Source organism: Patella vulgata, chromosome 5 (genome assembly GCF_932274485.2).
Source record: "Patella vulgata chromosome 5, xgPatVulg1.2, whole genome shotgun sequence".
NCBI lineage: Eukaryota > Metazoa > Mollusca > Gastropoda > Patellidae > Patella > Patella vulgata.
This window is the reverse complement of record NC_065883.2, coordinates 19,450,243-19,477,758: the sequence shown is the minus strand read 5'-3', so window position 1 is coordinate 19,477,758 and position 27,516 is coordinate 19,450,243. Positions and strand designations below refer to the sequence as shown.

Genomic DNA, 27,516 nt, shown 5'->3' with positions numbered 1-27,516 from the left:
ATCCCCACACACAATTGTGTTTTCTCCTGGAATTTGCTTAATAATCATATCATAATGCTGTTGTTTATTACAGATTTAACGTCCAATACAATGAATATGATATTATGGACAGATTGATTTAATTAAATTATTTACATTTGAAAATTGGTAAAAGCCCGGGTATATTAAAACGTTACCTTAAAACACACATAAAATCGATGTCATGAAAAGAGAGGGCTCTTATCCCTTTGTCATAATATAAAAACAAGTTAAAACAGGAGGTCCAGTTGACAGATTTTTGCGAACCGTGGGGAAAAACGATCCGCCTGCTTTATGTGGAAAAGCGAAGAGCTCGCGGTAAAAACCACATAGCTGGACCCGTGGATTATTTTACATATTAAAAGCTCTTCGTCCAATAAGTTCCATAAAGTGTTAGTTAAAGGTCCTTTAATCATAACCATCCTTCTTTGTTTTGTACCTGGTGGGTTATAGATATTGACTATACTTATACTTAAAGGCCAGTTATTTCCTATGGCAATGTTGATTTCCATTAATTCTACTTTGTTTGCTTGAATTACTATTAATCTGTTGAAAGGGATGTTGTCTTTGACATAAAGTGGCAATACCCCCCACCGCTGTTTTTCCCAGTCGATCTTGTTTCGACATTGAATAGCTCTCTAATTTGATATCATTTTTTTTTGGATGGGGGTGGCCTTGTCTCTTGTATACAAATTGTGTCAGGGTTGTTTTCATAGAAAAATTGTTCCAGTTGTATCAAAGGAGACCTAAGCCAATTCACCTTGAGTTGACAAATCGTGATTGGTTTCGTCATTGTGATTAACAATAGTTTGTTATTTAAGATATTGGCTTGCTTACACTACACCTATGCTTGTCGAAGCCATGGTGGCTAAGTGGACAAGACGCTGGCTCGCTAGCCTCGAGGTCGCGTGTCCTATCCCTATAAAATGGCCGAGAAAGCTCATCGGGATTTTCCGACGTGGTTTCCCCTTGTCAGTGGTGCAGGACAGCTGTCTAGTCGTTCGGATGGTACTAAAAACCGATGCCCCGTGCACTGGAATGCACGTAAAAGATCCCTTGGCAGTTGGAATTGGATATAAGAGTAGGCCATACTGCCGCTGCCCTGGCAAAGTTTCCCTCACAGCACACTGTATAGCGTATGCCCGTCTTCATTAGCCCAGTCGGAACAGAACAGTAGGCCGTTAAACCCCCATTTCATTTCATTTTTTTCATTTCCACGCTTGTCTTGGTCAATTAACTCCTGATCAGTAATCGTGGGATTAATTCCACGCCCGTGTGATTTGTCTTCCTCTTCAGAAACAATCGCTTCTATTGTTCTTTTTACCGTTGATCTTGAGTGGTTTCTTCTGTTTTCGGTGTGATGAGAGAGTGCATTGTATTTGGCCCCGTCTCTGGGGGCTTCTCTGCTTGAGGTTTCCCCTTGGTTACTTTTATTTCGGTGTTTGTTGTGGGTTTTTGGTTTGTTGCTTTCTGGGGAACGGTTTTGTTTACAACATGGGCTGTTGCCTCCTTCTGAGATATACCATGGGTATATAGTGTTTTCCAGCCAACTTGCCTGCCGAGTCAAAGTCCGCAAAAAAGCAATCTAATTACCGTAAGTCACTCTGTGATAATCTGTTGAAATCTGAAGACCGTTGCATGGACTGTGATGGTTTATATAGCATCCGGCGTAGGAATACGGGAACTCAGGTGGGTGGTCGTGGTAGGTCCTGGATATCCAGTCAGGTCTCAATAGGGCTACGGTACTGAAAACGGTAAAATCACAACACCCTTGCTACTTGCACACCTGAAAAAAAAACTTTTTTTCATATATTTTTTTTTGTTTTTTTTATTATATAATTAAGTCATTTACTCTCACAGTCACGCTGGCAACGGTATACAAGTACACCAGTAATATTCACCCCCCCCCCTCCCGCAAAAAAACCCCAAAACATTCCATGGTCAGTTCGACATTGGCTTTCACCTCCAGATCCCAGTTCTCAACGGGAGTAATGCTAACTGAAGTCGACCTGGGGGACCTTAAAAAATTGACAAATCCTCTCTGATCTCTTGAAGTGAGATTATTTAGCATGACTATCGTGCATCTCCAGTATGAGAGGCATGCGCGTGAGTTAAGGGGCCTTAACGAAAATCTAGTGGGGCGGAACCAGTGCTTTATCATACTCATCGTTCTAAGGGCGGGATACTCCTTTTTCCGTATTTGGCTCTGATCGGGGAAATGCTGCCAGCGATTAAAACGTGGCTGGTAGTATATTCGTCAGAAAAACATTAAGGTAGGGGATTCCGAATACAATGGAACTTAATTTGACGGTCTGGCTTTGACCTTGAGTTCGCCTGACGATTCTAGGCGCATTTATATTTGCTGCAAAAGTCCTGGGGGTTACAACCGTCCGGGTGTACTCCAAAAACAAGGGGTTGTATGTGATGGGATGCGAAGAGACTCTCCTCTCCGCGGTCAAAATAACAAGTGGGGCCCCCCTTTCATCCCTAAAATAATCCTCGAAGGAGGGCAAAGTTGCAGCTGTATGTCGGGGTGACGGAGGAGCTGGCTCAAAAGCACCAAATCCCATGGGCGCTTGGTAACCCCGTCTGTTTACGTTATTGAAACCTCTCCGGGTTTGCCCACGAGCGTCTTCCTGGTTCATCCATATCCTAAAAAATAAAAGCTAGCACTGCCTTTACCGTTATAGCCGTAAAGACAGTAACTGTATTAGTTAAGTCCCCCCCTCCCCATATCAACGTCACGACGGATAATTACAAAGAACAACTGGGACAATAATAATCCCTATCATCCCAGTCTATACCCGGGTCTATATTAACACAGCGGTAATGAAACCACTCATCACGTCGGCCACAGCATTATATTATCATTGGAAGACCATCATCGGGTTTTCTACAAATGCAATAAATATCGATATTTCCGGCATCAATCGGATTTATACTAGTTCCGATTTTCTACGGAACCTTGAAATCCACGACGACAATTTTCTATCATGACAAGCTTTTATACGGTCGTGATTTAAAACCATTTCACCTTTCCGTGTCTTGATTCGGAACAAATGCGGCGTAATTACTTGCGACTTTTCCCCTTTTTAGTAGCGGTGTCCAAAATATAAACTGCATCATGTAACTGATGTCTTTTCACGTTTGAACGTAAATCATAATCTTTCTTCATTCGTGCTTGGCTCGTATTTAATTTATCGCGAGCGCATTTATGCGTTTCAATTAAAGCTCGTTCGAGTTTGGAAACGAACGAATCCACGTCACCAGCGTTCTCGACGGGTGAACCAAAGATCAGATCGGCGGGATCAGTCAAACTGAAGGGAAGTTTCGTAAATTCTAACAAGCCGTACGTGGTAATAAAGGCGGTTTTCTTCCGATCCTCTTGCTTAAGAGGGATTTGCCAATACGCTGAAATTGCATCTAGTTTCGAGAACCATTTATTTCCTGACAAGGCCTCCATACTTTCGTCAACTAGGGGCAGGGGGAATACATCTTTAGTCGTAACCGCATTTAATTTCCGGTAATCTATACACCATCGGACCATTCCGTCTTTTTTACGGATTAAAACAGGAGGAGATGCCCAATCGGAATTTGACGGCTGGATCACCCCAGAATCTAACATTTTTTTTAAATGTTCCTCTTCCTCCCTTGCAAAACAAACGGGAGTACATCTCATATGTTGTTTAATCAGTTTGGCATCGTTAGTTTCAATAACGTATTCCAATGCGGTAAAATTTCCTAAATCAAACTGATGTGTTGCAAAAACCTGCTGGTATTCAATTAACAATTGCGCAAATCTTAATTGGTCTTCTTCCGGAAGCAATTTCTTGGAGCGTTGAAATAAATCAATTAAATGCTCGGGTATTTTGTTAAACCTTAAAGGGCCAGATTGACTAATATCCGGTGGTAACGGATTAACAATATCGTATTCCCTAAACTCAACGGCCTTAGCTATAGATTCGTTTGTGTCTAGTACTACCCTTTCTTCGGAAGTCCGTCTTCATTAGCCCAGTTTAGGAGCAGAACAGTAGGACGTTAAACTCAATTTCATTTCTTCGGAAGGGTTGATCAAACAAATGCGTGGAAATTCTGTTTCAATATGCGAGTGTACTGAGAGAGAAAAATTGGGTGTAATGTCCACTCGACACAGACTAGGTCATTTCTGTACTAACATATGGTTCAATTTTATTTCAATAATTCGCTTGCGCGTAGGGGTCTTTAGCAGTGGGAGGAAACCGGAGGACCTGGAGAAAACCCACGAGGATCGACAGGCAACCCTACTCCTTGTCACGTACAACCGGGGATTCGAAAACACGCCAGTTGACTCAATGACAGACCGTATGATACAGCGCGCGCGTGCTAACCATTCGGCCATCCAACCCCCCAATGAGTGATTAAGTAGATAATTCATGAGTTTCATTATTAAAAAAATAATGTTTTTTTGTAACAAATTTCGGCTTGATCACCTTTCTGTAAATGCGGCCGTGTATCTGTTATCACTCGTCACATCAGTCAGTTATATTGAGGGATTACTCGTGTTTTCCTTTGGCGTTCGTCACTTCCGATTCAGGAAACCTGTATTACTCAGCTATCGTAGCAATGATCTCTGTGTTAAAATTATATTTGGAATGTGTTTAACCAGCTCTATCACATATGTGATAATGACTGGCACAATATTGTCCTTTAAGTGTACTCTTTCGGACTTGGGCGAAACCGTCTCTTTAATTTGTGGCGCGTTTACCGCTCGCACACGAGTAGACTCGTACTCCCGATTGGGGCTATGGCGTTTCTCTACAAGAACGACCATAAATAGCAATACTGTTGTGCTTATACCACTTAATAGCTTGTATTGCCTCTTCAAGAGTTTTCGACCGTGCATTACAAGCATATTGTCCAGCCTCTTTGCCATAGTACCCCTGACAAAACCTAAGAACTACTTGACTAGTGACATGTTCCTCGGAACAATCCGTATATGCACGAGAAGCCATGTCAACACCCTGTCAGCACAATCATTTAACTTTTCGTCATAAGTTTGTCTCAAATTATCATGGAAGTCTCGGGTAAATCTTGGTTACCGAACCTACGGTCCAGTTTCGCCATAATTTTTAAAAATGTCAGACCATTAAACCTCGCGGAAACTATTGAGAAGTACTCGCTGGCTTTACCTTCTAGACAAAAACATAATTGATCTCAACACTCAGTGTCAGACCAAGTATTTACGGTCGCAAAACGTGTAAATTTATTTGAGAAAGCTTGCCAATTTGAATTGTCATCATAGGATAGGGATTTATGGGCCAATGAAAACCGTTTTGGTCCTGGGTATTGTTGTGTTAAGTTACCCGTGCTAGCACGGGAAGACTTATATGCACCGGAGGACGACGGTGTCGCTGCCTCGGTGAAATCAAAACAACAAAAGATAGAGGCTGACAAATGCATCACCTCTGGAATTTGCATTAATTCCTCACGATCCAACTTACCACATGCTTCGCGGGTTCCTAACATCTTGTCAGTTGCTTTAGGACTTACACCCATCTGAAGTAAGTCACCACTAGTACATGTGTTTACATTTATATTACAAGCCTTGCTGTCCCTTTGAATAAATCTAAACCAAACTTATGTAATAAATAAACAATAACCCAATATACCACGTGTAGTTATACGAGTATAGCCTAGACAATGTCTGCACGTGCGATCCGTATATGTACAGACACGTGCGTTTAAGTAAATAAATTTATCAACGAGTTAATGAGTTGTATTCGGAAATGCGAGACACGCTCACGAATACGACCCTTCACACAACAAAGTCAACAAAGTAAATCAATCTTTATTTAACTTCCACTCCACCTTTCAATGAACACATTGGCCGAGAAAGTTCATCCAGATTTTCCGGCGTGGTTCTCCCTTGTCAGTGATGCAGGACGGAGGGGCTGACAAGGAAAGCTGTCTAGTCGTTCGGATGGGAAAAAACCGAGGTCCCGTGTACACATTGGCGTGCACGTAAAAGATCCCTTGGCAGTTGGAATTCGATATAAGAGTAGGCCGTAGTGCCGCTGTCCGGGCAAAATTTCCCTCATAGCACACTGTATGGCGTATGCCCGTCTTCATTAGCCCAGGTTAGGAGCAGAAAAGTAGGACGTTAAACTCCATTTCATTTCAATGAACAAATGTTCAAACAATGTCAATGTTGCAATAAGTTTTTATTCGTAATACCAATATAGTGTTTTACAGCCAACTTGGCTGCCGAGTCAAAGTCCGCAAAAAAGCAATCTAATTACCGTAAGCCACTCTGTGATAAACTGTTGAAATCTGAAGACCGATGCATGGACGGTGATGGTTTATATGGCATCTGGCGTAGGAATGCGGGAACTCAGGTTGTTGGTCGTGATGGGTCCCGAATATCCAGTCGGGTCTCAGTAGGTTTACCGGAAGTTGATGAAAACGGTAAAATCACATGTATATTGAATGGTTAGAACAGATCATATGTTTAGATATTTTTGAAATTTTGGCGAATCAGTTCCGTGATTATCCTTGCAATTTACACATTTGGACTGCGCGACCCGACACTCATTCTGTTTTTGGGTATTCCCACAAACTGTCCTATGCGTACAGCATGTAGATAATATCCTGCGAGGTATCATTTTTTTTAAAAGTTACCTGGATCGTCCGTACGTTTTTACCCTGCCTTACCGCGTATTGGCATAATGCCAAGGGATTGTAGCCCCCTTTAAAGTTTACGATGATTTTCTCGTATGTATCGGTTATGCTCCGTCATGGAGATTTCAACCTTTATATTTCCTAACATTTTTATATTTATTGTCAGTTGGGCGTCCTCCATATGTTGGAACGCGATTCTGACGTTCCCATTTGCGAGAATCCGTATGTCGGAGAGAGCTGCTGTCTCCCATTTCATCTCGGATTTTTGACTCCTTCTTGCATTTAAAGGATTTCCCCTCTTTGGACGTGCAGAGTACAATATATTTGTACTCCTGCACCATCCTTGTTGGGGTTGGGGGTTTTCGGTGGGTTAATTAAAACATTCGAGAAACTTCCTACGAGTTTAGGTAAAATATATATAAAAGAAAATAAAGATTTTAACAGTACTCACACTTTAGGTATAAGATAATCCGCTAATCACAGCTTTGATCCACTAGTCAACAGTCAATGATCAAGTCAATGGTCAAGTCAGGGAAGAAATTACCACACAGCTGTAGTACATAGACTACGGCTGTCCCCAAATCCCATTTCCCAACCGAACTATTGTTTTAAAACAATCAAATTATTACAGCTACCAAAGTAGTATAAGAAATATTATCTTAGAAATCGGCGTAGCACATAATATTTAGTAATTATCGAAACATACACATTCCTTGTGTTAACAAATATCAAACAAAAACACAAGATTTGATAAGTTTACACAAACTTGTGTTAATGTTTTAAAAAACAACACAAACTTGTATTAATGTAGGGAACCCATTAATGTATTAGAATACAACACAAGCTTGTGTATTGTAATTTTGACCTGCAACACACGATTTTTTCAGTGTAATTGTTATATATTTTTTTTTTACATCTGTTCTATTCTACGACCAGTATCACTAACTCGACAATTGATAAGTTGAAATATGGAAAAGAGAGACGAATCAAGCAAATTGTCGTGTAATTGGAAACGTTAACGCACAGTTTACTTGTTTGGGAACTTCGTCTAAACACCTTTTACATGGATTCACTAAAATGTTAAAATGTAATTCGATTATTGGTAAATTGGTAGGTAGAAAAGTAAAACGAAACAAATTGACGTGTATTTGGAAAAGTTAACTGACAGGCAACTTGTTTTGGAACTTCTGAGTAAAAGCCTCAGACAAGGATTTACACAGCTTATGTGTCATTAAGCTGTTCTATTACATTCTCGTGAGACACTAGTTAATCAACGAAAGGTTAATTTGTTTTCTATTCTGGTAAAGAAAATTTGCACAGGCCATCGTAGAATTTAAGCACGCCCTGGTGTCGTTATGAATATGTATAAAATATCTAATCACCAACAATAACAGGATATCTGACAGTTTCTGTCGGAAGTTTTATTTAAAACTCTTAAAAGCAATTGTAGGATTTTCAACATGTAAATTTATGTCTCACCTTTTCTATTTATAATACAGGAATGTTCCTTATATCTTTACTTAAAGATGCATAATGTAAGATTTAGATAAAGAGCTGTTCGTTCTTGCTATCATAGTTCAAATTAGGTTATGCAAAATGGATATATTCAAAATTTCATTCAAATTACTTTAATCTGAGCCAAGGTATCATCGTTTGTAGTTCTGTCAAGATGTATGTATTGATTGTGTATCATCGTAACCACGGTACTGGTATATTCAAGGCTTAGTCTCGCTTTCGCATTTTTGAATTAAATCATTAAATGGCCGAACCGTTCTAATCTAGTTAAATTCGATGGCATCGAGAGTTGATTATGGTTTTATCATGTTAATAAATGTCCAATTAACAATTTATATAACATTTAAGGCCTAAAGAAAGACCAATCTGATTAAAAGATCTATATTTCGTTTCGTTTTCTTTATACTTTCGATGGCCTACACTACATCTGATCTGTTGTAGCGATAGGTCGAGTCAGAGGTCATACGGGCGGCTTTTGGCGTCAGACATTGTAACATTAATCAGCATTGATGTTACTAGCGGATTACCCACAGTTCCGTGCAAAACACGCCGTAACAGACCGTTTCATTGGCTAATCCCTCACACCATTCAGAACACGTCAATGATAACAACTCTTCTAGATCCTAGTGAAGTAAAGACAAGTAAAACGAAATTTTGAACTATAAAAACGAAACGAAATAGGAACTGTGTTTTAATCAGATTGGAAGAAAGACCTGCAATAGCCAAATTTAGCTCTTAGGTCGTACAGTTCTAATTCAATATTATTTATTTAAAACTCGAATTACAATTCAGTATTGGTTCATTTCATTCAATATTAATGTTGATATCTTACCATGAAAATACGCGCGCCTGATATCTAATATGTGAGACACAATTAACATTGTAAAAACAGTTCCCGACATCGGGTTCTTCTCTAACGTCTAGAGCACCATTTGTAATGCGAAGACTTGGTGAACAAAAGATAAAAGATAAACCTGTATACTGAACCAATCAGACGCAAACGAATGCCACCCAATTTGGACTTCACGCATATTTCACCAAAAGCGGAATATAATTCAGTTGTACGTTCATATTACATTAATATGTGCTTTTCGATCCATTTCCGCCCATTTTAGAAAAGAACTGTAACCCTTTAACAGCAAAACATTTCTTACATTTTGTTTTACAGCCGCACTGAATACTTTTCTAGTTATACAATGTTCATAGACTAACATTCATTACAAAATACATTAAATTATATGAAATGTAAATATGCCACCACCACCCTTAACCTGAATGTTTACTGTAGAATTTGATGTGATATTAGAACTGGAAATTCACATCTATATAGATGAAAACAAATTCTGAATAATGTAAAACATGAATTATTATGAGTCTGATATTCCAGAAACTGATACAAAATTGTCATTTTTTAGTGTCTGGGTTATTTAATTATAGAAACTGATTTAAAACAAATTTTATAAAAAAAATGTTGCTTTTGGTATGATAATCAAGTAGCAGGTAATTAATTACTTTTAATTACATAGCTTAAAAATAATAAAGTAATTGTAATGATTACATATATAAAGTAATGGTAAATACCAATTACATTTGCAATGTAATGGTCCGAGGTCTAAGAAATAAAAATAACGAAAGAAAGTAATAGAAGCTAACTGTTTGGTGCTGAACATTTTTAGTTTACGACACTTGCGCAAGGAATCGCAATGATCATCAATCATGCCAATAAGTTTGTTTTTTGTATTTGGAAATCTAGTCAACAATAATGAAACGACGTTTAATGTCACGATTTGTTCATAAAGATATTCATCTATTTTTCTTATTATCAGTATTTGGTCATGATCATTCTATTCGGTAATAATTATGTTTTCACGAATGCTGTAGATATCAACTAGCAATGGTTATCTTCGGTGCGTCTAATGGCCTGGCTATTTTTAAAACATTGAAAATTCCGCGAAATTGAGAACCAATGCGTTATTCATGCATTTGGGACTTGTGATTAGCTCAAAACTGTTATTTGATGTTCTTTTTAGTCCATTGTCTCTAATAAGTTATATTTGGTGGGCAACACGGTTATGTCTCTAGTGGTTAAATTTACTATTTGGAATCAATAAACTATCATGTTATTTGTATCTGTTTATTTTGAACATAATAAGATCGTGGATAAATAATTCATTTATGGTCATGAGATAGGGTGGGGAGGGGACATTCAGTGCGGAAAGACATTTCCTTGAAATCTGAATTTGTTCTTAACCCTGGGTATATGAGATCTGGTTGACAATAAAAAGATTTATACCACGCATATTGGAACCGTTATTTAAATATTAAGTTAGGTACATTAATTATTAATCTTTCCTTTGTATTCAAATTCAACTTTCACATATACATTTACATTTTCAAGTATTAACTATAGTTTTCCAGCGTAAATTCATTTACCAGTAATTGTTTACTAACAAATCCCAGTCATATATATAAGCAACCTATATGCAAGCATAGAAGGTATCCTTAATAATCACGATGAAAGTTGTCCAATAGACCAGCGTGTTTGCCAGATTTCATAACTTCAGTCCTAATATATGTGTACCTCGTATATTGAATGTTCAAGTGTTTATATTTCAGCATTGCATGGACTTTTAGATATTTGTCAATGTATGGAGCTGAGGTGCCTCAGTCTGTTGTGTTAGCCGGGAGGGTTTCCGGCGCAGGGTCGGACAAGAGACAAAACAGATGCCCCCCTCCCTCGTGCACATTGGCGTGCACGTTAAAGAACCGTTGGTAGTTGTAATTCGATATAAGGTCAGGTCGTAGCGCCATTGTCCGGGCGAATTCCCTCATATTATAGCACACTGCATGGCTCAAGCTTTTCTTAGTTACACCGACGGACGTCAAACCCCATTTCATTTTATTGTGGTAATGTATAATCAAATCTAGTGAAACTGAATGAAAGGAAAAGACTGTCAACGTATCTTCCCATATAAATGAAACAGACTCACATTTCGAAAACGTCTGATCTGGTTCTGGTACACGTCATTTGTGGTATTTAGCACCGGAAATATGACAAATAACGACACATCTATAGATGCCCGCCCCCTTCGATCAACAGATACATATAATTTCTAAGTAATGGATTTTTGACTGTTGTAATGAATGTTTGGTAGTGTAGGCGGTTCCACTGTAATAACCAGTAGCTAATACAATAAAGGTGAATCTGGAAGTCGAACTATGCCTATTACTTTGTAGAAATGTTTTCAGTGGGTGTTAATGCAAATGTCGGTCATTCTAAAAGCAGACGTAAGCTTGTTGATTCATGCAAAGGCCATCCTCGCGGAAAAGCGAACCGCATGGTGGCACTGCCTGGCTTCACGGTTCCACGTGACCTGTGGTCATAAAAAGCCTCCTTTGTGTTTACATTTATTCTCGCCTGCTACGTTGTGTTGTGTCCCATTGTGTGCAAATAGGGGTGGTATATGTGGTTATTCGAAAGTCCATGGAAAGATTCCAATATAGTGATAGGGGCTGTACCTAAGAGATTTACTGTCGATTTTATGGTAAGGCCTGGTCCAAGAAATGAAATGTAAATCTAGAACGGATCACGGCTGCCGTAACTTTGTTACTGATTTCAGTAAATAAATCCAGCAAAACTAACCTAATGGTTACAGTCATCTATTCATCTCATATAAAAGTTGGATATCTTTTGTCAGCTATATGAGTTTGAATTTAAAATATCGGTTTTTTCTAAAAAAAATAAAAAAAGGGTAAGAATGAATCACAGGAGAACCAAATTAATGGAGCCAATAATCTAGGGTTCATCCCGGAGGAGAAATCTGGCAGCCGCCAGCAAATCCACTAAGTGTGCTAATACAAAAAATACGTTTTACTATCCAAACTGCATGGCCATATACCACACATAATATAGTCATTCTTAACTAATATCAGAAAGGTGCCATCGGTTATTATCATAAAAGTGAACAATTGGACATACATCCTTGAACTCGTTCCGTGTTAAACATACCTGCACCAAATGTATTTATCGAAGGTTATTTCCAATAAAAGTAACGCAAATTTGGTATCTATGGAAAGTATAGACACAAAATACTGATTACCCGAAAAACATTCATGGAGCAAGCACTGAGCAAAAATGTCCGGGTATCACTAACTGGCAACCCGACTGTGTGCTAGTTTGACTGAGGGAGTGGTTGTTATTTCTTGATCAAATGGTTAGGTGGTTTTAAGAACATTGAGGGGTGTCAACGTACAAAAGGCTCTGTAATTAAACGGCGGAAAAAGAAGATGACAGAAAATAATTAATTTACTTAGGCCTCAATATGTATCATAAATGCACAGTAAGTAATGAAAAATACTTCCTGAAAATTGTACCCTCCCGCAATGAATTGAGGGGACAGACATGGCGTCTAACAACAGTTTATTTGTAGCTTGGGGTATCTCCTCGCGAAAACAATTTTTGAGAGGGATTTGAAGCAACTTTTTGATAGATTAATTAGTTTGAATATGTTTTTAGTCCAACTATATCATTAAACCACACAGTTTGTACGCGGGAAAGTATCGTTAAAACAGTTTAATCGTGCACTACATGCATTGGGGCCACGATGTCTCAGTGAATAAGGAGTTCTGTGGATAGGCCCCGGGAATCTCAAGACTTTTCTCTACTTGAATGTGATGCAGAACAGAGGGCCTAGTAAGGAAAAGCGGCAAGCCATTCGGTTGGGACGATAAAGGGTGCTCCTGTGTACACGTTGACGTGCACGTAAAGAAGTCTATGAAAGTTGTACGTCGATGACAAGTAGGCGGAAATACCGTTGCCTGACCTAAATATCCCCAATATCACACTCAATTGCGTATGTTGGTGCAATACTAAGGACCGATTATAATCGGATATAACATAATTTCATGTATGAAAACGGAATTAATAAATCATCACACCACGACAATGGCTTCTAGACGAGGAAGTAAGGTCTTACGTTTCTGGACAAAATAACCTACTGCTGACAGAAGTAAATTTGCACAATTGGCATAGGATATGAAATGGGATTAAACGTCTTACTGTTCTGCACCGACTGGGGTAATGAAGACGGACATACGCCATATAGTGTGCTATGAGGGGAATTTTGCCCAGACAACGGCATTTCGGCCTACTCTTGTATCGTCCCATCTGAACGACTATACGCCGGAAAATCAGTACAGGGGTTGAACACGAGGCATCCATATTAGCAAACCAATGTCTTACTGACTAAGCCTCCGTGGCTCACAATTGACATAAGACTAACGCGGACACGTAAATAGGACGACAGGAAACAATATTTAACCTTTTATATCATTATTTAGTAATCCGTAGCTTTTAATCCACATGAATTACCGTGTCTATGCTAATACAACTATTGACACGTCGTTAACGATATTTGTCAACTCCACTGGACATGTCTATTTACATGGGGTGTCTACGAGTAGGAAACTGTTACACTCAAAAACGTCACCAAAGAATTGCCAGCATAAATCCTAACCCTTACTGGTCGCTATTGTGCTAGCTTGCGGTTAGTGCAGTCAGAAAACGATATTTGTCAACTCCACTGGACATGTCTATTTACATGGGGTGTCTACGAGTAGGAAACGGTTACACTCAAAAACGTCACCAAAGAATTGCCAGCATAAATCCTAACCCTTACTGGTCGCTATTGTGCTAGGTTGCGGTTAGTGCAGTCAGAAAACAGCTTCATTTTTTCCGAAGTTTCGGTTTAGAGGAATTTGCATAACAATTCTATAACTTTATACAGCGTGTTGTTGTGTCAAATACAAAAATAGAATTTAACGTATTTTGTTCAGCATCAACTAGGCTAATAACGCCGGGTCCGCTACCAACATCCTCAGGTCGGCAATAAGGTTAGAATATATAAATCATTGGTCGTTTGTTTTGTAGAACAATTTCGATATATCTTTAGAAAGGCGAATGATTAGTATGTAAATGGAGGATTCCGTGTGAAAAATCTGAAAGGAAGCTAGTCATAGCATTTCGGATTACTGGATGGCATGATCGAATTCAATATAAATAAATCATTAATAGCGTACTCATCTTTACTAAATGCAGAAAAGTATGACGTTCACCCCGATTTCATTGTATTTCATCTTTATGACCCGTCACTAATCAAAGCGTGCATTAATGAAACACAGTTGACAATCTGTAACTGACTTTCGTTTGTACGTTTGATTTTGAGTCGTAAACAATGGCAATTAATACTATGTTAATCTAATTTAGGTATAATATGTGACGTAATGATATTGATTTGTTCGCTTTCATGGGAATTACATAATATAGTTATAAAATAATAGTTCACCACTTTCTGATTTTAGTTCACATATAACATGAATAAGTTGTAAAATTTGCCTTTGATTTAATACTACCAGTGTCATATATGACGCGATAGTGGGATTCCCTTTGATGGGTTTTACCTAATAAAAATGTTATGTAGGACTTTGGACTACTTAATCAATCCCAGTCGTCTAAAGCAATTGGGAATCAACACAAATGAAGAAGTAGTTTCGAAATACGCCTCAACGCCTCAAATGTCAATGTTTTGTATATGTAGGACTTAATTAGTCACTTAAAAAATTAGGAATCCACACAAATAAACTAATAGTTGTTTCGAAATCCAGCTCAAAATCAAGCATAATCGAATCTACTGAGTGATCAAAATACAATGTCCAACTGGCGAATTTTAAGCGTTATTCGAAAGAATTGAGGTGTATTGACAATAAAGCTAGGGCATGCATAGTAAAAGGGAACCCAGCATGATGCCAGACTCATGTTGATTGTACTCGATTTGGATAAAAATTGAGACCTCTAGAGAAACCACGCGCTAAAAATACGATTTTACGTACACTCAGGGGGCATGGTAATATCGAGAGTAACCGAGATCTGTGGGTGATAATCCTATATTTTAAGTTTCGTCAAAATCGATGAAAATTGAGACCTGTAGTGTATCCACAAACAAGTTGTGGACGGACGTCCGGACGGATATGGGCGACGACAATATACGTGCACATGAAAATGTGAGCGTATAATAATGCTCAATGGCACCGATAATCAGACGAAGTAAAGACGAATATGACATGATTTTGACAAGATGTCCGCTGTAGAAATATTGTCGTTGCGACATTGTTTTCAAATGTATAGACAAGGAATAGAGAAAAATTATGGCATTATATTGTATTAATTAATATCTTTGGCAAGTTATTAGATTCATATATATGTAGTATGTACTTAAATCAACTTAGTGAATGAATGACATATAGTTATATAAAAAAGAGTCATAATGTGCTAAACATTCAATTCTAGGTTGATAACATATATCTTGTGGGAAGTTTTTCCAGTAAATTTCCATTACCATACAAGGGTGGGTTTTGACGTCATTTGGCTCAATTAACCAATCTCTCTAATTATTTACATCATATTTGACCAGATAATTAAAGGTCCAAAACCCAAAGCTACAAAACTATCATACTTGTGAGAATTGGACAGACAGCAGCTTGATTCCAGAAGGGAAAAGATGTAGAAATTTCTATCAGCAGAATCGCCCAGCGAATCTGGCTTGCTAGTCTTTGAGAATGACTTTAGAATTGTAATCTATACTATGCTTGTTTCCCCGGCTATGATATATAAAATGTAAAAACGAACTGTTGCAAAAGACAAACGTCTTAAGAAAACAGTAAGACGTAAATACAGAACGTGAAGGGGAAGCAAAGACAGCTAGAGACAAATTCTAGACGATCACAAGGCTACTAAGATATGTAGTAAGAAATGATACATGGGTCGTACGTAGGATGTGGCTACCGGTTTTCCAACGCCCGCCCTCCACGTCTGACGAAATGCCCATGGTGCTACACCCCACGATGGCCTTATGAAGAACAAAATGGACACACGAATTCAAAACAAAAATGAATTTTTGCCAACGCTCAAGAAGTTGCTGCCGGAGCCCTACGGTGCCTTAAGATGTCCTCACGAATGGCCCGATATTTTTACGATCAGAGCCGAATTTGAACCTTTACTCTATCGTGTATCCACGTCGACGCTAGCATCGACGCAAGAACAAGGTTACCTAGAGTATCCAACCAGCTCTGTGTTCAAAGACTCTGGATAATTAACATACAGAACAGAATTGTTAAAGTTGTAATGAAAGACATCAAATGCTTCGAAGAGTAACTTATGTTTGTTGCAAGCTATTTTCTTTTAACTAGTGAAGGCAATTGTTGATGAGCTGCTAATTACAAACTTGCCGAAGGATCCAAGAGTTTATAGTCTGGTTCCCAACAAAAAAAAAACATTCATATGTATTTAAAGATGCACTCGTGATTGTTTACTGAACATTTACATTAGTTACGTTATACTAAATGTGTAATACAAATATCAGTCATTTCGCGTGAATGTGCATAGCCTCAATAATTGTGAGTAGTAATTGCCTATTGCAGAGCGTTTTTCTGTCTTACAATGTTATATTAACTACTATATCGACATTTAATCCAAGACAAGCACATAAAATCAACTATATAGGCCATTAGATGGCTTGGGTCTCGAGTGGATTAGACAATGTCCGTCATATCTGCGTCAAGATGACATATTCTGAAGATGAATGTCGTCTCTGATGGATAATGGCACTCAAAGGGCTGACAGTGTTATACATAACTTTCTATTATTATAGGTTGAAAGTCTAAATCTCGCAAAATACCTCTTCAATTTGGAAAGATTTTCGTCGCTATATCCATGGCTTGTTTGGTAATTTTGTCAGTCACTGAGTTGGGGGTGACATTGATTCCGCTTTGACACCTTCATATTGTGTAGATTACAGGTTATAAATAAGTTGAATTGTTCTCCCAGGAGACAAATTATATTATCATTTATTTACGTTTATAAGAATTCGACACTGTTCATGGCAATCCCGCGAGGATTCTATTCAAATGCTGGATTATATCCTGTCTAGCGGGTCTGGGCAATTCTTCTAAAGCTTGTTAGATCTAGTTGACAAGAGTCAATAATGTATGCATGCTTGAGAACTGACTGTTCTTTGTTCGACATTGTATAATTATTGTGTTAATTATTACATAAACATTGTTAGTTTCGTGATGGTATTCTACGCAATATTTATTTGGTTTCCATAATCAAATAACTATCCCTGCGGAATCAGTTCGTTCTGGTAATAAATCAAGTATTCAGTTTGGTTTGGGAACTAAGGATAACAACCTTTTCAGCCTGAACATTTCCAAGCTACCTTCTTTCATTGTATATCATATAAAAACCTCTTGGATTCCGTGATAACTAGTCTTAAACTAGATTTATCTTAACGCTCTCAAATAGTTATCATTAGACATCAGACACGTGCTGTCTGAATTATAGGTAGAGCGCTAGCCTTTTGTAAAGAGCACGGTCATATCATTTTGAGAAAATGACAAGCAGTCAAATAAAAATACCCATATTCTGAAAAAATCGGAAGTATGTAAAGTAAACTTGTAAATTATCAGTTAATCAATAGCCTAATGGACAAATAAATTTTTGATAAGTTGTCAAACCTGGACATCTTATTCTATTTCCTGTAATTTACGTTGACCTGACTAACGCCATGTCGTACCTGTCAATGACCGCTATCTTTTATCGATAAAGTATGCTCGTGTGAGATAATCCAACTCAATATCATCAACAGTCTCCGACATTGCAAACACGACTTACCGGTCAGTTTAAATCAACATTGGTGTTACTATCTTACCGTGAAAAGATGGGCTTCTGATATACAATATTTAAGACAAAATGAAAATCTTCAAAATGGCACATGAATCGCGTGTCAGAATGCTTTCGAGCGCCAATTGTAATGAAGCGACTCGATGAATGAGCCTAAACATATCCCACAGGAGAATACTTCAGGTGTAGACTGGAATAGCCAGACGCCAAAGACTGCCACAATCCAATTTTGGACTCTTCGCCTATTTCGCCGATCATAACTGATAAGAAATTACAGTAAAAATAGAAACGATGGAATGTAAATCAGTTAATATATATATTCATATTATATTATTATATGTGTTGCGACCCATATGTGTCCATTTCTAGTTGCCAAAGAATATAGAATTAGCTCCTTTAAAACCTAATCCGGGGTATGAACAAAGGACCGAATAGAAAGCCTTCTCATGGTCTTTTCAGAAAGATAATAAATATAATCAATTTGAATAATATACAACGGTACTGTAAATGGTATAAGGTGTTCTAGAATACGCATACTCAGTACAAACTTAAATGCACCTATAATTATCGAATTAGAGCAATGTGTTTTTTGTAAGAGTTTTTGAACGCAAATTTGCTTCATTTGTTTAAAATAAAATGCATATAGCTAATTCTGAAATTTAAACGTCTGTATTTCAGCAATCGATATTTGTCTAATTCAAAACTGTCTCATTTAAACATGTCCGTTATATCTTTATAGTCAAACCCGTCTATTGGGAGGGGGAGGGGGGCAGTTGTAACAAATTAACGGAAACCCTGCTATCTGGGCACAATTTCCCCCCATGGCTCACTGCATAGTGTATGTCCGTCTTCGTCACAAATTGACGGGAAGCAGTTGGAAGTTAGTTTTCATTCGCTCTTTACAATGTTTATATTAAGTTGGTTGCAAACTGAAATGAAATAGGGGACCATTAAATTCAGGTTCCATTATATGTAATTAACTTTTATAATGTGAACTACAACGATACAAACTGGATAATTGTCTTATGATTGAGATACTAAAAAGACAAACCGTCATTATATGCCTTTAACGAGTCTTAATGGAATTGGGTGTGTTGTCGTTGATTCAGTAACAACTGCTTCTAAACGATATAACAGAAATATAATCGTGACGTGTTTTTTTTTCAAAACTGAATTAATGACAACATTATGAAACGGTAGGAGAAGTTCGGAACACTTTATATGCAGCAGTCAGTTGATTTTAAAGTGCATATCTGGTGTTCTCATTCTCCGTATCCACATTTTATTATATAAGGTTTTTTTTACAAATGGAATGTTAAACATCAAACAGGTCGTTTCATCCGTTATTAATGCTACGTTTCCCAGTTTTGTGACCAATATTAAAGATGCATTATGTGCGTTCAAATCCATTTAAAACTCTGTCATCCGATGGTCTAGGGGGTTGATTATGACTTGTCGTGTTAATAAAAGTCTAAATAATGGTTTATATAGCAATTGAAGCCAAACAAAAAACCCGTAATAGGCAGATTTAGATATTAAATAATGGATCTTTAATGTTCTGGTAAATGTGTCGTACATCATCACCGAGATTTAGACGAAGTCACGAAAATACTGATCTTCCGACTCAATCCATCCTTGCAAACAGGGAAGGTAGTATTAATCTGTATTTCGTGACAACTAAGACAAGTGGAGCACATAATTTAACAAGGACAGTCTATATGTCGAATACGTTTGGTTTTTATCTGAAATAGATTAAAGAATATTTGTTGAAAGGTCGCGCTATATGTTGAACAACCAGTAATTGCATTTCGTATTACTGTTTAGTATGTTCTTTTACTTGAAAGTAGTTTGTTTTCAACTGTTTTCATACAATGACACCAAATTATGTAATGTATGTTGACGTCTCTCGCCACTGTTGTTGGCAGTCCTGTCGTAGTGTTATTCTGCTGTAGTGGCTGATCTTTCTGCTCTCAGATAACTCCCGGTACTATTCTACTATGGTATACAGGTCACAATTCTATGGAATACAATTACTGCTTTTTACTGAGCGACGTTTCGACTAGGCTTCTCTAGTCATTATCAAGCTATGATAAAAAATGAAAATATGTGGCAGTCAAACTCATTGATCAGATACGAAGAACAGAAGGAAAATATGTACATGTATGTAATAATCTTACTCAGCATTAACTAAGCATTGTGGTGTACATGTATATATTGTCCTGTCATATTTTCATTTTTTATCATAGCTTGATAATGACTAGAGAAGCCTAGTCGAAACGTCGCTCAGTAAAAAGCAGTAATTGTATTCCATAGAATTGTGACCTGTATACTCTAGTTCAATTACTAAATGCCATTGAAACAGTTTATTCTACTATGGTTGCATTTCTACATTTATCAATTACACATACATTATTTATAGCCATTCGGGAACCAGCACAGTGCCGCGTACAGTTTGTGAAGCCAAACGTGTAAAAACGATATTAAAGGCCAGGAGTCGTTATCAAATTAATATTAAAAACATTAAGTTAACGATGCGCCATTGGCATTTTTCGCTAAAATATCAAATTTTCCACAGCTTAATCCTCACTATGTACTCTGGTTGATTATTTAAACATCCATTAAATTCTCATTGACAACAAAATGGCGACGGGCGTATCGCTAATGAAGACGGAAATAAGCCATATGGTGTGTTATCGGAGAAATTTTACCCTGTCAGTGGCGCTACGGCCTATTCTAATTTCAAATTCAACTCTGAACGTTCTTTTACGTGCACGACAAGGTGTACACGAGACCTCGGTTTTTCGTACCATCCGGACGACTACGCACTAGCTTTGTCAGGCCCTCGTCCAGCACCACTGACAAGTGGAAACCACGCCGGAAAATCCCGAGGAACTTTCTCTTCTTAGCTACTGAGCCACTGCGGCTCCCACGAAGCGGGGCATTAATAATAGACGTGCCACAGTCTACACTAGCAATATAAATACTCTGTCATAAATCATGAACTCGCAAGTAAATCATATATGATGATTGGGAAATTATCCAAATAATTACTTAGTCCCAATCTTTTGTATCATTTTTTTATTATTATTTTCAGACACAGTTTCCAGAATAAAGACAATTTCTCCAAATAATTAATAAATCCCATTCTTATGTATAAATTTATTTATTTTAGGCAAAGTTGCCAGAATAAAGAAACTTTTTGAAGAACTCGAATAAGAAGATTTCGATTAACTCAGGTAATTTATATTTATATCTCGAGAAATTGTGGCAATATGGAAATATAAATGCGTTTTATTTTAATGTAGTGGCATGGAACAGATTTATTGGATTTTGTATATTGAATTGTTTTGTGGGAGACAGATTGTCTTCATTGAAAACTGTGCGTCGATAGAACACGCCATGAAACCGTCGATAGAGCAAGCCTGGATTGAAACTAGTATTAGTGTACATTCGATTTCCGCTTAATCTTTCAAAACAAAAATTTAATTGTGTATAGTCTGACCCATCGCTTATCGAAAAACACATCAGATAAAGCAAGTCAAGACTGCCGATGGGTCTAAAACGGAAGGTTGACTAAATGAAAGCTTGAAAAGGATGGAACCTTTCGCATCGGTCAACGCTTTTGTGGATGTTCGAGTAATTAATATTCTCTTTAAAACCTTCCGGACAAATTTCAAAGAACAATAATGATTATGTCAACGCTTTTCCATATGATATTATACTTTCCATTCTCATAAAATATTGTTTCAACTAATTGGCATTTTGACGAAACGCAGACATTTCTATTTAATTTAGATAATGAGGAAATATATCATTGTAATATCAGGGTGGCATGACCACAATAATTGTAAGATGGACGTCCATAGTGTATTGAACGCCTTTCGGCAGACAGTGAGTTGGTATTTTGACAAGCTTTGTCAATTAATAAGTTTACTGTCATTCCGTAAGTAAGACAGTCGACTAATACCGTTCATGTTAAGATATTAATTAATTTTATTACATTTAATAAAACTTTCGCTTGTACCTAATATTTAACATTATTCAAACGTACAACAAAATTGTTTAGCAATATCGAGCAAGAATAGTCTGAAACCAAATACGGGCAGTGTTAACCATAACTAAACTATATAATCAAGCAAAAGAATCCGGAATTATATGGCACAGTGGGTGGCTACGATCGAGCAAGACGTATTCATTGAATTAAGAGTTGTTTGTTAAGATACATTATTAAAGATCTAGGTATTTATGCCTTAAATGTTATATACGAGCGTAATTGGACATTTATTAACATGACAAGATCGTAATCAACTCTCGAAGCCATCGGATACCTGAGATTTTCACTAGATTAGAATGGTTCGGCCATTTAATGATTTTATTTAAACATTGGAAAGCGAAGCTAAGCCTCGAATATACCAGTACCGTGGTTACGATAATACACTTCAATACACACATCTTGTCAAACTATAAACAGTGATAACTTGGCTCAGAATAAAGTAATTTGAATCAAATTTTCAATATATTCATTTTGCATTATCTATTTTTGAACTATTATAGCAAGAAAGACCAGCTCTTTACAAATCTTACATAATGTATCTTTAAATGGCATGTCTGTCCAGTTATAATCGGATGCAGCATAAATTTTATTTAGCGTCACAGGATGCAACCCATTATCTTTTTGCCCGTTTCAAAGCTAACCCTCTCTACCGCAAATGAAGCAACTTGGCGAGATGGTTTGCTCCAAAGCTTACACACGGCTGACCATGGAAACTGTAAAGACTATACATGCCTATGAAATTTTCTAGAATCGTGTAGACCCAAGTTAATATGTCTAGATTTAAACATATTATATTCATTTTTTTGTATTTATTTCAGATTCACAGATATGCAACAAGTTTTAGTTTTCGGGTTGCTACTAGTTGTGCCCTCCGTTTTCGGCTTTTCTCTGGTGACCACGTGTCTTACAAAATGTCTGTATTGTGTCGACGACTGGGGCAAGGATGTGTATAATGGCAAGGCATGTGCGCTGGAATGCGAAAGAAGTATGGGTAAAAGCATAGATATCGACTGTTCCATGGGCCACTTGCAGTCCGGAAAACGAACAATGGTACGTAATATGAAACCATCTGGAAAGGAAACGTGTTTTGGAAAATGCCGCCGATGTGCTTCAATAAAAGGTCTTAAGGTTCTCGATGAGTTATCATGTATATTTGGATGTATTTCCAATTCGAAAGTGCCTTTCGATTGTTAAATTATTAAATTATAACTAACTGCTTCGGGCGTGTTGACTGAAATCTAATCGAGCATGAAGCATCTAAATGAATAGGACTTGACCAGAAGCAGAACCGCCAATACATATCATTTTATTATTTAAGAGAAATAGATGCTTAACCGGGATACATTTAAATTAAACATTTTTCTTCTAATTATCCTACAATGACACCTTACATGTCATAATTTTAGTCATTACACTTGTGTTCATATTATTTTCATGTATATGTAACTGTTAAATACCCAAGATCGTGAAATAAGACTCACAGCAGTGTAACATAGAAATGTTATTATCAGTAAAATTGGTTTACAGAAATAGATTTAAAAGTTGGATACATTCAAAATAAAGGGTTTATTTTTTTATTCACCCAATGGCATTGCGACTGCATTCATATTGTTTTTATTTATACATATATTTATGGAGGCTAAATATTTGCAGTAGTCCCGTTGATATTGTAACATAAAAACGTTTTTTTAATAATTGGTTTGGTTAATATTTAATAATAATTTGAGTGGAAATCAAGAATTCTAATTAAAATCTAAATAACTTCATTAAATCACACAGTAAAATTTATAATTTCTGCAAAATGTGGTATTTTTATTATATCGGTCCTGGGCGGGGGTGTTACTTTTCTTTTTATTTTATTTTATTTCAAGATTTGATTGTGTTATATCGTTAAAGCTCTGTCCATTATGTCCATTAACTATAAATCACTAATATTTAAAATCAGAAAGCTCTGTGCATTAACTATTAATCACTATATTGGAAACCAGAAAGCTTTGTCCATTAACTGTTGGTCACTTATATTGAAAATTAGAAAGCTCTGTCCATTAACTAACATTGAAAGCCCTTTCCATTAACTGGTCACGTATATTGGAAACCAGAAAGCTCTGTCCCTTAACTATTTGTCACTAACATTGAAAACTAGAAAGCTCAATCCTTTAACAATTGGACACTTACTTTGGAAACTACAAAGCTATGTCAGTTAACTATTAATCACTAATATTGAAAATCAGAAAGCTCTGTTCATCAACTATTGGTCACTTAATATTGTCTGGTGATTTGAAACTGGTAAAATTAAAATATAAATTGGAATTGACACTTTCATTGCTGCAATGCAATCGTCAAACTGTGCATGAAGATTCAAATCCGATGTACCCGTGCCACCAGTGTCTGTCAATGGGGCTAACGTTTGTTACCACGGATGGAAATATCATAGACAAGCTGTGACATCAGACGTAGACGGCAATTTAAGGCGTAAGGTCGTGTATTGTGCAAAATGTTTAGTGAATTAAAGGCGAGACAAATATAACACGCAGATGCTTTAATAGACTTAATATCATTTCCTGCGGATGCTAGAAAACCCGAAGAAGTCAATTAGTATTGGAACCGAATTGATCAACAATATCAAATACAATGATTACTAAGTCCATCGTAGTCATTAGTATACATAAATGTTTTAAAGCCGGAATGTCATGTAAACTGGAAAAAGCATCTAATCACGTTTTTATTCTTATACAAAGCTAAACGTAGGATGCCGAGATCTCAATTATTTATAGATATTGTGGTATTCTACGCCGTTTATATTGTGTTAAAGATCATGTATTTAAATCGCCAAATGTATATTCAAAAACCCAAGTTATTTTGTGTTGTATTGTTCACCTTATGATCTGAAGCCCACAAACTGTGGGTGGCGAGGTGGTTATTATCATTTCCGTTCTTTCGCATTGATTGATCGACACCGTGTTTGACTGATGGGAATCACAATCCGAATTAAGTTTTATTCTTATACATAAACACTTATACGACCCCTGCCATAACGATACCTAATTCCAGTAATCGGAATAAGCTTTCCATGACCGCAACTAGAAGAAACTCACTGGAAATCATAAAATTTCGCAAGTAACCAAATTAATGCAATATTATTTGTAAGGGAAAGTGGATTCTAAGCTTGTCAAAAGACACTATTTACCTCTAACAATTAAGTTAATGTTAAAATTGAATACGATGTACCCGTATTTAAGTATTTATTGATGAAATTTCATATCACGTCATTTTTGTTTTATTTATTCATGGATTAATTCCCTAATTCATCCCTCAATTAATTAATGCTGTATTTTATTTTATCTTTATGTTTTATTGTGTTATAGTTTCTCTCTGTTGGTATTTTCTCAAGATAATAATAAAAACAATATAATTAAATAATCAGATTCAGTTTTGTTATTATCACACTACCGGATGCGAAACAGCTACCCGGTGTAAACCAAAAGGAAATGAAATGGGGTTTTACGCCCCGCTGTTCTACACCGACTGGGCTAATGAAGACGGGCATACACAATGCAGTGTTATGAGTGAACTCTTTTTTGGTCAGCGGCACTAGGTTCTACTCTTATCTCGTACTTCAACTGTCAAGTGTTTTTTACGTGAACACGTGCACATGGGACCTCGGCTTTTCCTCCCATCACAACGATTGGACCGCGGTCTTTGTCAGGCCCTTCGTCCTGCACCACTGACAATTGGAAAGAGGGCCAATACCGGGAAGGAACCCGAGACCTCCAAGCCAACATGCCAGCGTGTTACTCGCTGAGCCATCATGTTTCTGATATCCTGCCTAGGTGTAAAACGGTTACTCGGTAAATACGAAAGAGCCAATTAATATTATTTAATGAACATCGTCACCATTCTTACCGATAGTCGTAATGTGATTATCGGATTTGTAATTAGCTTAACATATCCAACACGAGCAAAGAATCAAATGTGGTTTTAAGTCTCGTCAACTATACTTAAGTCATTTGGAAACTAACATACGCTGATCTTTATTTCTATGACTTCATTTACAATGCGGAGGGTGAATATCGTGGTGTTTCGTCCGAAACATACGACTAGGCACACTTTTCCTGTCAGCCTCGGCTGCGACACTCCTGGCAACTGAGAACTAGGCTTACGAAAGATGCGACAGAGTATGAAGAGAGCTATAGAAATAATTTAATGAAATGTAGCACAGTTCATATGCAAATAGTATGGTCTTATATTTGATTCAACTTGGCAGATGTAAGGATCAAGACATCAAAATTTGGTACGTGTACTATGTATACGCGGTGTCAGGACGTGATGCGCATCAACTAATATAATATGTAAAATGAAATGAACTGGGGTTTAAAATACTACTTTTCTTCTCCAATCGGGCTATTGAAGACGAGCATACGCTATGCCGTGTTGTATGAGGGGAATTTGTGCACGGGCAGTGGCGTTTCCGCTTACTTTTTATCGAAACCCAACTGTCAAAGTCTTTTTTACGTACTTGCCAATCCCTTTTCATCGAAATCCAACTGTAACGGGTTCTTTTTTGTACACGTACAGGTCTTCATGGGGCCTCCGCTTCACGTCCAATTCGAACCACTAGATGCTGTTATCCTCCCCAGGAACTCCAACCCGCGGCACTAAGAAGGGGAATACATGCTGAAAATGCCGATAAACTTCTCGGCCAACACCAGTCACAGTACCGCAGTTCTAAAATAACGATTACATATGATTCGATTTAAAACGAGCCACATCAAATTCAGAAATAAACACACATGTACAAAGATTCTGGCGAAGCTGGTAGAGATAATTTAATGTGTGAAATATCTTTATTTAACGCGGGGTGATATCACAAGACAAAGATAATTTAATGGAATTTTGTACAATTTATATGGACACAAATCCACATCTGTATGGAAGACCAAACAGCTCTTTATTCAGTGTTCTTAATTCTTAGTTCTTAATTCATTGTCCTTATTTCTTATTTCTTCATTTGTTGTCGTACTCCGACATGTCTACACTAAAACTAACACTGGTATTGTAAAATCAATATTTGTTTTACAAATCAGACATTTGCTATATCAGATTTGTAAATTTAATTTTTGTTTAAATTATAGTTTAATATAAAGATCTGAAATAAAAAAAATAGCCTATAATTTACATTTCATTAGAGGCATACAACGAAAAATAAATCTCGAATAACAAATTTCCAAATACAAATCTCCAAATACAAATCTTGCATAACATTTCTCCAAAAACATTTCTCTTAAGTCATCATAACGGAACATTATGACGACATGAGCGGAAATCAACCTGGCATACAATAAGTCACCATACAATAGTGGAGAATCGAGCAAGCATATGCACAATAAGAAAAATCGCTGGATGACCGTGACCATAGTGAAACCACATGGGCAGTACGGCTAATCGGGCCCGGCCTTCGATAAAATAAATAAAGTTAAAGTAGTCTATTTTCAGAAAGTAGGTTATTGTCCGATAGCGACATATTTCTTTGCTCAAA

General features: G+C 37.1%; 1 long non-coding RNA gene across 1 annotated transcript in view; it reads left to right on the top strand.

The window, feature by feature from the left end:
* Positions 1-25,364, top strand: part of LOC126821745 (uncharacterized) — a 32,474-nt gene extending 7,110 nt beyond the window's left edge. The window contains exons 2-3 of the long non-coding RNA XR_007680480.1: positions 21,099-21,162; positions 22,799-25,364. This is a non-coding gene — a long non-coding RNA (uncharacterized LOC126821745). The remainder of the gene's footprint in view (positions 1-21,098; positions 21,163-22,798) is intronic.
* Positions 25,365-27,516: the final 2,152 nt, after the last annotated feature.